This window comes from Danio rerio, chromosome 3 (genome assembly GCF_052040795.2).
Source record: "Danio rerio strain M-AB ecotype USA chromosome 3, GRCz13ab, whole genome shotgun sequence".
NCBI lineage: Eukaryota > Metazoa > Chordata > Actinopteri > Cypriniformes > Danionidae > Danio > Danio rerio.
This window is the reverse complement of record NC_141023.1, coordinates 8,330,636-8,342,500: the sequence shown is the minus strand read 5'-3', so window position 1 is coordinate 8,342,500 and position 11,865 is coordinate 8,330,636. Positions and strand designations below refer to the sequence as shown.

General features: G+C 34.8%; 1 protein-coding gene across 1 annotated transcript in view; it reads right to left on the bottom strand.

The window, feature by feature from the left end:
* LOC147845502 (interferon-induced very large GTPase 1-like) overlaps positions 1–200 on the bottom strand; it is a 15,830-nt gene extending 15,630 nt beyond the window's left edge. The window contains exon 1 of the mRNA XM_087243472.1: positions 106–200. The gene's annotated coding sequence lies outside the window, so the exon portion shown is untranslated. The remainder of the gene's footprint in view (positions 1–105) is intronic.
* Between the last annotated feature and the right edge of the window lie 11,665 nt (positions 201–11,865).

Below are 11,865 nucleotides of genomic sequence, written 5' to 3'. Positions count from 1 at the left end.
AGGAGCATCTTTTGTTAGGAGGGTGAAGAGTTGCCGATGTATACAAATTTAAGTGGTTAAGTTAGCATCACCACATAATATGATCACAATTAAAATTTGACAAACCTGCTATGAATCTGAATTGAAGTTCTCTGCTGGATATCATCTAATAGAAGTGTCTTGGATCCTTGAATCATCAGAACAATGCAGTTCAGTGCTCTGTATGGTACCCTATATATAGGTCTTAAATAGTTGTACTAGTATTTTAACTCTTCATTTTTAGCCAATCAGAGAGCATCTGTAAGCTGCTGGTTTTTGTTAAATCACATGACTTTTAGAAATCTGTAGTGACCATGTCAGAGGGTTTACTGTTTAACTAGGTGGTAGAGAAATATTACCTAATAGATGTGGAGATTAAACTGATAAAGTTTTTCGAGGCAGAAGAAAGGATTGAAATTGAAAGACCAATTGTATGTGTTGTTTTATTTATTTTAAAAAAATATTTGATTATATTATTTTCTATTTAATCATTATATTCAGAAGTGTGTTTAATAAGGTAAACTATTTAGTTGTACTGACATTTAATATTTTTTCTGTTCATCTTTGTGAAGTACAGTGGCTTTATATCACTTTATTATATAAAAAAATGTAAATAAAGGTGACTTGACTACACATTATGCATTGTATAATTTTATTTCTATATATTACTCCTCAAAAATTGGAATGAGTCATATTTTTTAATGTTTCAAAATAAGCTTATTCTGATTTTAGGCATGAAGCTACTTTTATTTATTTAAAAATACAGTAAAAACTGTAAAGTTGCATTATAAAATATCTTATTGGATGTGGTTTAATTTTATTTATGTCTGTAATTTAAATGTGTCACATGCAACACAATCTCACGGCAATTGGTAACTTTTTGATTTAGTGATTTAGTACGACTTGCTCATCCCCAATGTCGGTTGGGTTTAAGGGTGGGGTTAGGTGCTATGCCTCCCTTTTAAAATCGTACAATTCTCGTAGGAATTAGCCACCTAAACTGGCAAAATGTAAAATACTTACGTTTTCTTGTGAGATCAGGCTGATCACATGACCCAAAATCAGTTACTCGAAAAAATTCTATTTTTGTTATTTTAATTAGTATTATTGTCTGTATTGAAAAATGTTGGGCTTCTTCATTTTTATTTCTTTATTTGATTTTTTTTTAAATTAAAAAAAAACTTAAATAACAAATTAAATTGTATTTCATTTTATTAATCAAAACACGTAAAAAAATATACATGAAAATAAATGCATGGTATTTTGAACTATATAGAATCCTATAAGGTCAAGTGTATCTAAATTTGTTTCCACAATACCATGTAGCAGGGAAAAAAATATAATAATACTGATATAAAGTGCAAGTGCTATGCACATCCCCAGATTATATGTACATGTTTATTTTCTTTTCGTCTTAGGCCCTTTATTAATCTGTAGTCACCACAGCGGAATGAACCGCCAACTTATTCAGCACATGTTTTACGCAGCGGATGCCCTTCCTGCTGCAACCCATCTCTGGGAAACACCCATACACTTCCATTCACACACACTACGGACAATTTAACTTATCCAATTCACCTGTACCACATGTCTTTGGACTGTGGGGGAAACCGGAGCACCCGGAGGAAACCCACGTAAACACGTGGAGAACATGTAAACTCCATACAGAAATGCCAACTGATCCAGCCAAGGCTCGAACCAGTGACCTTACTGTGAGGCAAATGTGCTACCCACTGCACCACCACTCCATCCCACTATATGTACAGTAGTATATAAAATGATAGGCTGACCCACATGATTTGCATATTAAGAGTATATAATATATAGTGGGAAAGTAATTAAGCACTTTTTCCATTGCTGTAATGTCATCATTCATTGGATTTATTTTAGCAATCCAACATGCCTAGCTCATTGCGATGTGCAATAATAGAGCAGTAAAATGTCTCCTAAATCTTAAACAAAGGGCACAAGGTAAAGTGTAAACTTTTCCTCACCTTTTTTGTTCTTCTTTTTTTTTTAAATTGAGTTCTGCAATTAACAATACACTATATAACTTGCATTTAACACAAACAAATTATAGTTTAAAAAATTGTTTATCTTCGAGAAGTTCCTGACCCCGCTATACAAGCCATATGTACAGAATAATGAAAGGTTAAAGCAATGTGTTTGCTACTTTTGTACTTTTTGTCTTCTTAGTTCAGTAAAATCACTGTCCATTGAGTCTATAATCCTCTTTTCCTTTTCTTCCATGCATGCAGAATAATGAGAATACTTCTGTCATGTTCACCAGCAAACAACCACCAGATGTCACTGGTAAACATTCACACTCATTGAACTACATATCTGCCATGTTATTGACTACAACACCCAGTCATGCCACACACACACAACCGGTTCCAGATCCACACTGATTGCACTCTCACAGCTGAAGCCACTCACACAATGATTGTTGGGACTATTTATACCCCTTTGTTCCACACATGTTGCCGAGTCGTGTTTATCTGTAAGGTGACATTACAACGCGTTATCCTGGTCTTGTTTTTCCATGTTTTGATCTTAGCCTTGTTTATCCAGTTCTCCTGTTTAGCTGCCTGCCTTCTGACCCCTCGCCTGTGTTTGACTACGATTCTGGACTGCCTGTATAGATCTGTTTGCACCTGTGTTGACCATTGCTTGCCTGACTATTCTGAATAAACCTGCATTTGGATCCCACCTTCTGTTGTCAGTGTCACCTGTCGTTACAACTTCCATCGCAGTAATGTAAGGCTCTGTATTTCATTCTGAAAACGTAGTCCCGAGGACATTTCTGGAGACGGCGAATTATGTAGCCAGAGGTACATATGGCTGCATTTCTTTTTTTACGTGAACGCTACAGGGGGGTATGACGCCATTCCCTTTGGCACTGACCGCTTACCTCCATATGGACGGCTTTCCCGCTGCAACTAGTTTGTCCCTTTAGCTCGTCATGTACATCGACAGACTTGAGACGCAGAGCGGAGTAGACCACGACGATGAAGGGGTTTGAGTCCGGAGAAGAGCGATTCCAGAAATCAGGTAAGACAAAAACAGAATCCAAAAAATAAAGTCAGCAAGTAAATACCAGGGTGAGAATGTGGTATAATCCGAAAGCGTGTTAAAAATCAGACAAGGGCAAATTTTGTAAATCGTTGGTTGGGTTTAGGGAAGTAAGTGGGTGGGCGGGTCAATCTGTAAAATTGGTTGAGTTTAGGGAAAAATAAGGGTGGGTCAGTCAATTGGTTGATCGGCCAGTCAGTCATTTATTCAGTCATACAGTCAGTCAGACAGACAGTCAGTCGACAGCGGCCTCTGGTGGGTTTTATGCGAGAACAGCAGGCGCGAACAGCACTCGCCAAAGAAATTTGAAATATGAAAAAGCACACGCAACGGCCTCTAGATATATATATGCATACCTTTAAAGGGCACTTATTTTACCCCTTTTAAGATTTAATATAAGTCTTTTATGTCTCCAGAATGTGTCTATAAAGTTTCAGCTCAAAAAATCCATCAGATTATTTATTATAGCTTTTTAAATCTGGGAAATTTGAGCTGTTAGGGCATTGTAGCTGTTTTTATTGCTTGTTCCTTTAATGCAATTGATTTGGTTCTCCCTGCCCACCGTTCCCACGTGTTTCATAAAACAGTTCACTCATGTCTCAAAACTAAATTTCCTTCTCATTTAAACAGTCAGTGCCCCCAACATGCTTCATCCCTTTAGCATACTGTATGCACTGCAAATCAAAATGTTTAGATGTTAAAAAAAGAAATAGGATTTTAGGGTAAGAGTAGCCTCCAAGGTTTGAAGTCACACATTGCACTCATACTGGCCAGGAAATGGTCGCTCCTTTTTTATTGTAATGATCAAACACACACAAAGTAACCTCCATATATCAGAGCAAAAAGCTATAAAAATAATTAATATATAGCTGTAATAAATTGTAATGAAATGTTCCAAGGATTCATCCACTGTATGGTATTCATGGTATTATGGTCTTGACTAATTTTGACAATTGAACAGACTATTGTGCATGTAATTACATATAAAATTAAATGACGCTGACACATTTTGGAGTGAACAACCATTGAAATGAGAATTACCAATCAGTTTAGATCAACAAGATCTACTCACTTGGAAATTGTGCTAAATGTAGGCTATCTGTACTTAATCATTTGCAAAGATGTACTTAGACATTTGTAATTTGATTCTGTTGTGAACAATTGCCAAGTGGTTTGGAGTTTTGTCCATGATGTTTTGAGAATGTAGTTTCTGTTTCAAGAAATGAGCCAAACCAATGGAGAAAAACTGTAATACAAGTCTCTCAATCAAATCATTGATTAACATTTCCAGCATTAAGAAACATAATCAAGCTACTCATGAGACTAAACAGTAGATATCGTGAAAAGATATCCCCGTTCAATGAGCGCATGATCATAAAATCGAAAGTAAAACAGTGTTGTAACAGGTTATCTCTATATGCCAAGCACTTTCACTTTAGAAATGAATGGCGAGTTATATAACATCAATAAAACAATAACCTTATCAGCCTAGCCTGTTTTAATATCTAAACACAAAAGATCACACATCAAATTCTACCAACACAAACAAATTTTAATAATTTACAATATCATGTGGGGTGACTAGTGATGTCATTGTCCTTAATTCAATGTGCAATATTTTAATAATATAAAGTTATTAAACTTCCTTTATTTAATATGTACAAAGAATGCATCGAGTCACAGAGATATGACTTCAGACATGAAGCAAGGAGTTATCTCTTTGATGCCCAAGCATGACAGATTTATTACTTATCAGTAACTGGAGACCTGTTACTCTGTTAACATTACAATACAAAATATTTAATTGAATTCATCTTTATTTCTATAGCGCTTTATCAATGTAGATTGTGTCATAGCAGCTTCACATAGAAGAGTAAATGTAAACTGTGTCAGTCCAGATTTCAGATTTGAAGTTCAGTTTAGTTCAGTTTAGTGTGGTTTAATTTTCTCTGCTGTAAGGTCCAAACACTGAAGAGCAAATCCATCGATGTGCAGCTCCACAAGTTTATATTAGACTCTGTTTATGCCAAAAGATTGAGTTCTGGGTTAGATAATATTATTTCTGAATCTCAGTATGAATTCATGAAAGGCCGTCTCATCTTCAACGATACAAGATTAGTACTAGATTTGCTAGATGATTCTAATTTAATTCATTCAGACGGGTTGATGATCTTTTTAGACTTTTATTAAGCTTTGATATCATAGAACACAATTCTCTTTTTCACACCTAAATCTTTTTGGATTTGGCAGAATGTTTATAGATATAGTCTCTGCAAAAAATGCTTTTCTTACTTAGATTTTTTGTCTTGTTTCTAGTCCAAATATCTTACAATTCCTAAATCAAGAAGAATTTTCTAGACAAGCAAAACATACTGTCTTGTTTTGAGAAATAATATGCCAATATTAAGTGAGTTTTTCCGTAAAACAAGCAAAATAATCTGCCAGTGGGGTAAGCAGAATAATCTTACGTCAAAAGAAAAACCCCATTGGCAGATTATTTTGCTTGTTTTAAGGAAAAACCCACTTAATATTGGCATTTTGTTTCTCAAAACAGGACAACATGTTTTGCTTGTCTAGAAAATGCTTCTTGATATAATAAATTTTAGATATTTAGACTAGAAATAAGACAAAAAATCTAAGCAAAAAAAGCATTTTTTACAGTGAGTATGTTTTATAAAAAAATATAAGCTCATATAAATAACAGCTCAGTGATTGTTCATTTTGATACCTCTTGGAGATTTAATATTTGTAGAGGAATTAGACAGGGCTGCCCTATCTCCTCATTTTTATTTCTTGTGGCAACAGAGTTACTTTGCCTATAAACTACTCAAGATAAGAATTTGAAATGAGTTTCAATATTTGGCAGGGAGATAAAAATTGCACAACTTGCTGTCGCTAATGATACAAACTTTGTTCTTGGAGGACAAAAATCAGCAACCAATTGTTTTAGAACTGGTTGAACAATTTTCTTCTGCCTCTGGTTTAAATCTTAATATTTCAAAATGTAAAATTATGTCAATTCATGATACGGATTACACATTATTAGAAGTTGGAAGTTGAAAATAAATTGTTGGGCGTTCATACAGCAATGAAAATAAGCATTTGACATGTGATGTTGTTTTTCCTGGGAATAATATTGCTAAAGAAGCTGTTGACAAGGAATTAAACCAGATTTTGGTAAAAACCCAAGTCACATGCATTGCTCAGGTGTGACTTTTTTACAGACTTCCACAGTGTAAAAATCTTGATGGTTCTGTGGGTCTCATCTATCAAATTTGACCTTTATTTTGTATTTTCTATTGGATTTAGCTCAGGTGGTTGGCTGGGCCATTAGACAGCTTGATTTTCTTTCTCTAAAGCATTTAAGAGTTTCTTTGGCTGTGTTTTGGATCATTGTCTTGCTGAAATGTCCACCCTGGTTTCATCTTCATCATTGATAATGTAGATGTTGGACTGAAGCGGCTGATATTCATTACTATCAGGGGCCTCAAGCTCAAATTGGTGGGAGGCCAGTACAATAACATTTCAAACACAATTCATAGGAGGGCTGTTTTAATATTCAGGCACAGGAGAAAAAGTGGAAGCCTGATGTAATTGATGCATCTTAGGACAACAGACATGCTGTTTATATTTCCAACATTACTTTTCGCCAGTGATAATGCAAATCAGCATTTCATCATGTCACACTTCAGCTGCTGAAATATATCTGTTGTTGTTGTGCATGTGTATAGACAGCATTAGACACACACTCAGTCATTCTTCCACAGATATGCAGTCAAAACTTTGGCTTTTTGTTTTGGTACATATAAAAGGGGGAGTTTAAATTGCTATTAAAATGCTACAAATAATAGGCATAAAAATTATTATTCTGTCACAACCAAGTGTATTGTCCCAATAACGTAAGAACAGCAGAAAGCAGTTTGGGTAATTTAAGTGACTTTAATTGTTCTTCTCAATACCTTTCTTTTTTTGAAAAACTACAACAAAGAGGGGAAAGGTATGTACATTGTACATGTATGCACATTTTCTTTAACAAGTTAAATTCAACCAGCAGTACAATTTTACTAATGTACCTAGTATTTATGCATATCTAAATTTGTATATGGGGAAAATCTATTAATGAGGCCATTTGAATCAAACATTAGCAAAATGATCATATTTACACCACCAGCATATGAAGAAATGTATGTACAACAAAATACAAGTGCTATTCAAATGACCCTTGAATATTCATAAAAATAGAGCTTTAGTAATATTAGCTAGCAGCTAGCTCTCTGCAACACTCACATGGTCGCCCACTGAAGCTAAGCAGGGTTGCGCCTGGTCAGTACCTAGATGGGAGACCACATGGGAAAGCTAGGTTGCTGCCGGAAGTGGTGTTAGTGAGTCCAGCAGTGGGCACTCAACCTGCAGTCCTAATGCCCCAGTATAGTGACGGAGACTCTATACTGCTCAGCGAGCGCTGTCTTTTGGATGAGACGTTAAACCGAGGTCCTAACTCTCTGTGGTCATTTAAAATCCCAGGATGTCCTTCGAAAAAAGAGTAGGGGTTTCACCTCGGCATCCTGGCCAAATCTGCCTGCTGGCCTCTGTCCATCATAGCCTCCTAACCCTCCCCATATAATAATCAGCTTCATCACTCTGTCTCCTTTCCACCAATCAGCTGGTGTGTGGTGTGCGGTCTGGCACAAAATGGCTGCCGTCGCGTCATCCAGGTGGACACACACTGGTGGTGGATGAGGAGATCCCCCTCCATGTATAAAGTGCTTTGAGTGCCCAGAAAAGTGCTATATAAATGTAAGGAATTTTTATTATTATTATTATTATTATAGAGAACTTACGAATATGTATTTCACTGTTTAAATCAGCCACTGAATTAAAACGCATGTGTGTTACTCTCAACCGTACACTGAAAGAAAATGAAAGTAAAACTAATCTGCATGCAGTACTTTAAATGTCGACTAGGTGGCTGGTCAAAATCACAAGTGGCTGGATGCAACTGCATAACAATGATAAATTTTCAAAAAATATATGTTTTGGCAGGCCAAATCTTGTCATAGTTTTTACATCAGTTGTGAGCTTAAAGAAGGAGGAGGGCAGGCCACAAACAGCTCCTGGGCCGGGAGTTTGAGACTCCTGATTTTCAGTGATGAAGGGCAGGGGGTTGCTAAAGTACAACTGAGAGATTTCAGCTGCTGTCTGGGCATTTGCTCTTTCTAAACCTCCCTTTCTTCAATAGACCATTCTATTGTTCCCTGCGTCATTTGATTTTATTACACAGAACTTGGATACGTTTTTTTCCCCATGTTTTTTTAAGAAAATTATTCTGCCATTTGTTATATGTAAAAAAATTGTTAAATATTTATTTATTTGTTATTGTAAGTAGTTTCAAATGAAATTAATAGTCATTGTTGATTTTATATAATAATAATAATAATAATAATAATAATAATAATAATTATTATTATTATTATTATTATTAATATTATTATTATTATTATTATAACCATTATATTACCAGGAGAGACACATTGAGATTAAAATATCTCGTTTACAAGAGAGTCCTGGCCAAGATTAGGTAGTATACATGTCACATGGGTCTAACAGACAACAAACAAAAAAACAGTTCACAGTTAACATGAATCACAGTGACAAACTCTTCAAAACTTCTACAAGACTGTGTTTCAACTTCTAAATCTCTTATAGTTTTTTTAAAAGCATTTAGTGAAATCAACTCTTTAAACTGCATCTGTGTTTGTAGATTATTTCATGCAAAAGGTGCTGCGTACATACAGTAGAAGCCTTTTTTCCCATCTTAGTCCGCACTTTAGGAACAGACAGTAAATAAATATTCTGTTAGCGAACACCATAATTAAGAACAGGCTGTTTACAAATGTAATTCTGTAGGTAAGATGGGAGCAAACCCAGTATAGATTTCTAAACAAGGATATGCCCATGCTTGAGCCTACGAATGGACAAAGCAGACCAACCTTCCCTAGTATACAACACACATCATCAATTAAAATTCCAAGATGTTTTTTCTAGGACACCAATTCAATCTCTGCACCATGAGGAGTAGTAATAGGACCTAGCTTTTGCTTGGTTTGTTTTGAATTTGAAAATAACATAAGTTTTTATTATAATATTTATATAATTATTATAATAATATTAGTAATAATAATAATAATTAACATTAGAGTGATTTCTGAAGGATTATTTGATTCAAGTTTAGTGTAATGAAGCTAAAAATTCATCATTAAAATCACTGGAATAATTGATTAAATCAAATGATAAACTAATTTTGAACAGTTATTTTATAGTGCAATAACATTTCACAGTTTTACAGTATGTACTGTATTTTGATTAAATAAATGCAACCTTGGTGAGCAGGATAAGCTTAATTTATAACACACACACACACACACACACACAGAGCGATTTAAACAACAGGGGGTAAAAACTGACGTCAGACAGTCAAAAAATAATGCTGAATATCTCCAAACACCAAACCAGCAGAACTGTTCGTCTTTGTGGCACAAATCAGCACAAATGACTATTTAGCCTATAAATAGTTATAATAAAAACCTTGTTTTATTTGCTTTTTCTCATCATAGTTTGCCACGATAGAAAAGTGACCTCAACAGTGAACAAGAGCCCAGACGTGACCTGTTAAATTTTCATGGAAACAGAAAACAAATGAATAAATGAGCAGATAATTAATATTGTTGGATTATAAAAAAGACAAAAACTCGAATCAAGAAAAGCCTTTTTTTGCAGTGTACAGTTAAACTCATACAAAATGTAGTTAATTGAAAATAAACTGATGCACAAAAGAAATAAAAATTGTTTTTTATTATTATTATTAAAAATAATGTATATAGTAATAATTAAAACTGTCGTATTTAACAAAAAAGAAAACAGAATAAAAAAAGGAACATTAATCAAACCAATAATAACAAATCAAGATTACATCATACATAATAAAAATTAAAATTCTATTTTAGGAATATATAATTCATACAGAGAAGAAAAAAGGAGTTTGATTGAAAGATTTCTTTCCTGCTCAATGTTTTATTAGACTATCCACCAAGTGGATTTTTCGTTTTACTATTTATTTAACTTACTGAATGTTTAAAAATGTAAAAGTGGAACAATAAAAATCCCTTTGATCACATTTGTCAGACATCTTGTTAAAAATCCTCAATAATGGCATGAACCAAAGTTAAATAAAAGCTTTTTTGTAATAATAATAAAAATAATCTATTTGAATATTCGTGTATTAAAATATTCAACCTTATTTGCCTGTAAGCAGTGTTTTGAAAATGTCATAAATGTGCAGGAGCAGAATAACCTGGTCATAGCTGTGCAGAATCAGTGTTTCCTTTGCACTTATTAAACACTGATGTTGATGAACTGTTGATCAGTGTTGAACAGGAGAGGGCGTTCAAGTACTGCACACACCAATTACAAAAAATGGAGCATTTGAATGGAGCATTTTTATACACAAATACAGACGGTCCAAATCATTAATGAAGTCTCTTAAAACTGTAAAAAAAAAAAAAAAATTGTAAAAGCAATAACCTGTCTGCTGTTAGTATTTGACATACTGTGAATGTCTTATATTTTCACGATAGCCTAGATAGCAACCAGCAAGCTTTTTTTTTTTTTTTTTGACCGGAAATGACCCAGGCTTCTCCCAAAAGATATTAAGATGGTGTACTAGAGGCATCATTAGCCGCATTTCCACTATCAGGCCAGTGCGAGCCAGGGCTTATATCGGGCCAGGCCGGGCCAATCGCCCGGGAGGTTGAGCAGTGAGGCTGAAATCATGTCGCGTTTCCACTGTGGGGCTAGTAGCTTGCAGCGCGTCAGCAAACCCCGCCCCCAGAACATCCCCCGAATCGAACGTCACTCAAACCGCCCACTTCAGCGAGAATCATGCAGATAAAGCACATCACATCACATCATCACGAAACTATAAAATTAGGAGAACCAAAACAAACAAATCACACGTTACTGTACAGCAGTACAACGCATGTCTATACGCACATTCCTGTGTGTTTTCATTCATCATATTCATTTACTCGCCGACCGACTATTGGCATCGAAATCCAGTGGCCTTGCCACCAACGGAGGAACCCAGCGCAGGGAGCGCATACATCCATAATATAACACCACATATACCCTATAAAATTCTCCGTTAATAACTCGATATAAAATGTATTTATAACATCCTCTAGACAGACGCTGTCCAACATTCATCCCAAATGCTCCGGAGAGAACTGAAACATGAGTTTTTTCCCCTATAGGCTTTATTACTCTTCATAGGTGATTCCCTTTATTTAAAGATGTTGCTTACTATATCTTAAGTAAAGGAAAGTGTTCAGTGTTTTAGCACATAAGAGCAGCACGTAATAAAATATTGCCTATATTTCGTTGCGCTTAGCAGCTATGCACTAATAAAGCTCTTCATGTATTTAAAATTCCCTTTTTTAATTTTACCACGTCATATAAAACATACACACTTGTTTGAGGACACAGAACACATTTTGAACTTGCAGTTTTCCCCGTCAAAAAAGTGCTGCGCAGCTGGAAGACAGAAAAAAAAGGTCGCCTATTTCTGCTTTCACTCACCCCGAAAATGCTGTTTGCATGATTTGATTAATTTCATCGTATCCAAATACTTTATAAATAATATTTAAAACATTCTCCGATGTTTATTTATTTATTTATTTATTTTTTAGAAAATATCTAAAATCTTTTTTTCAAAGA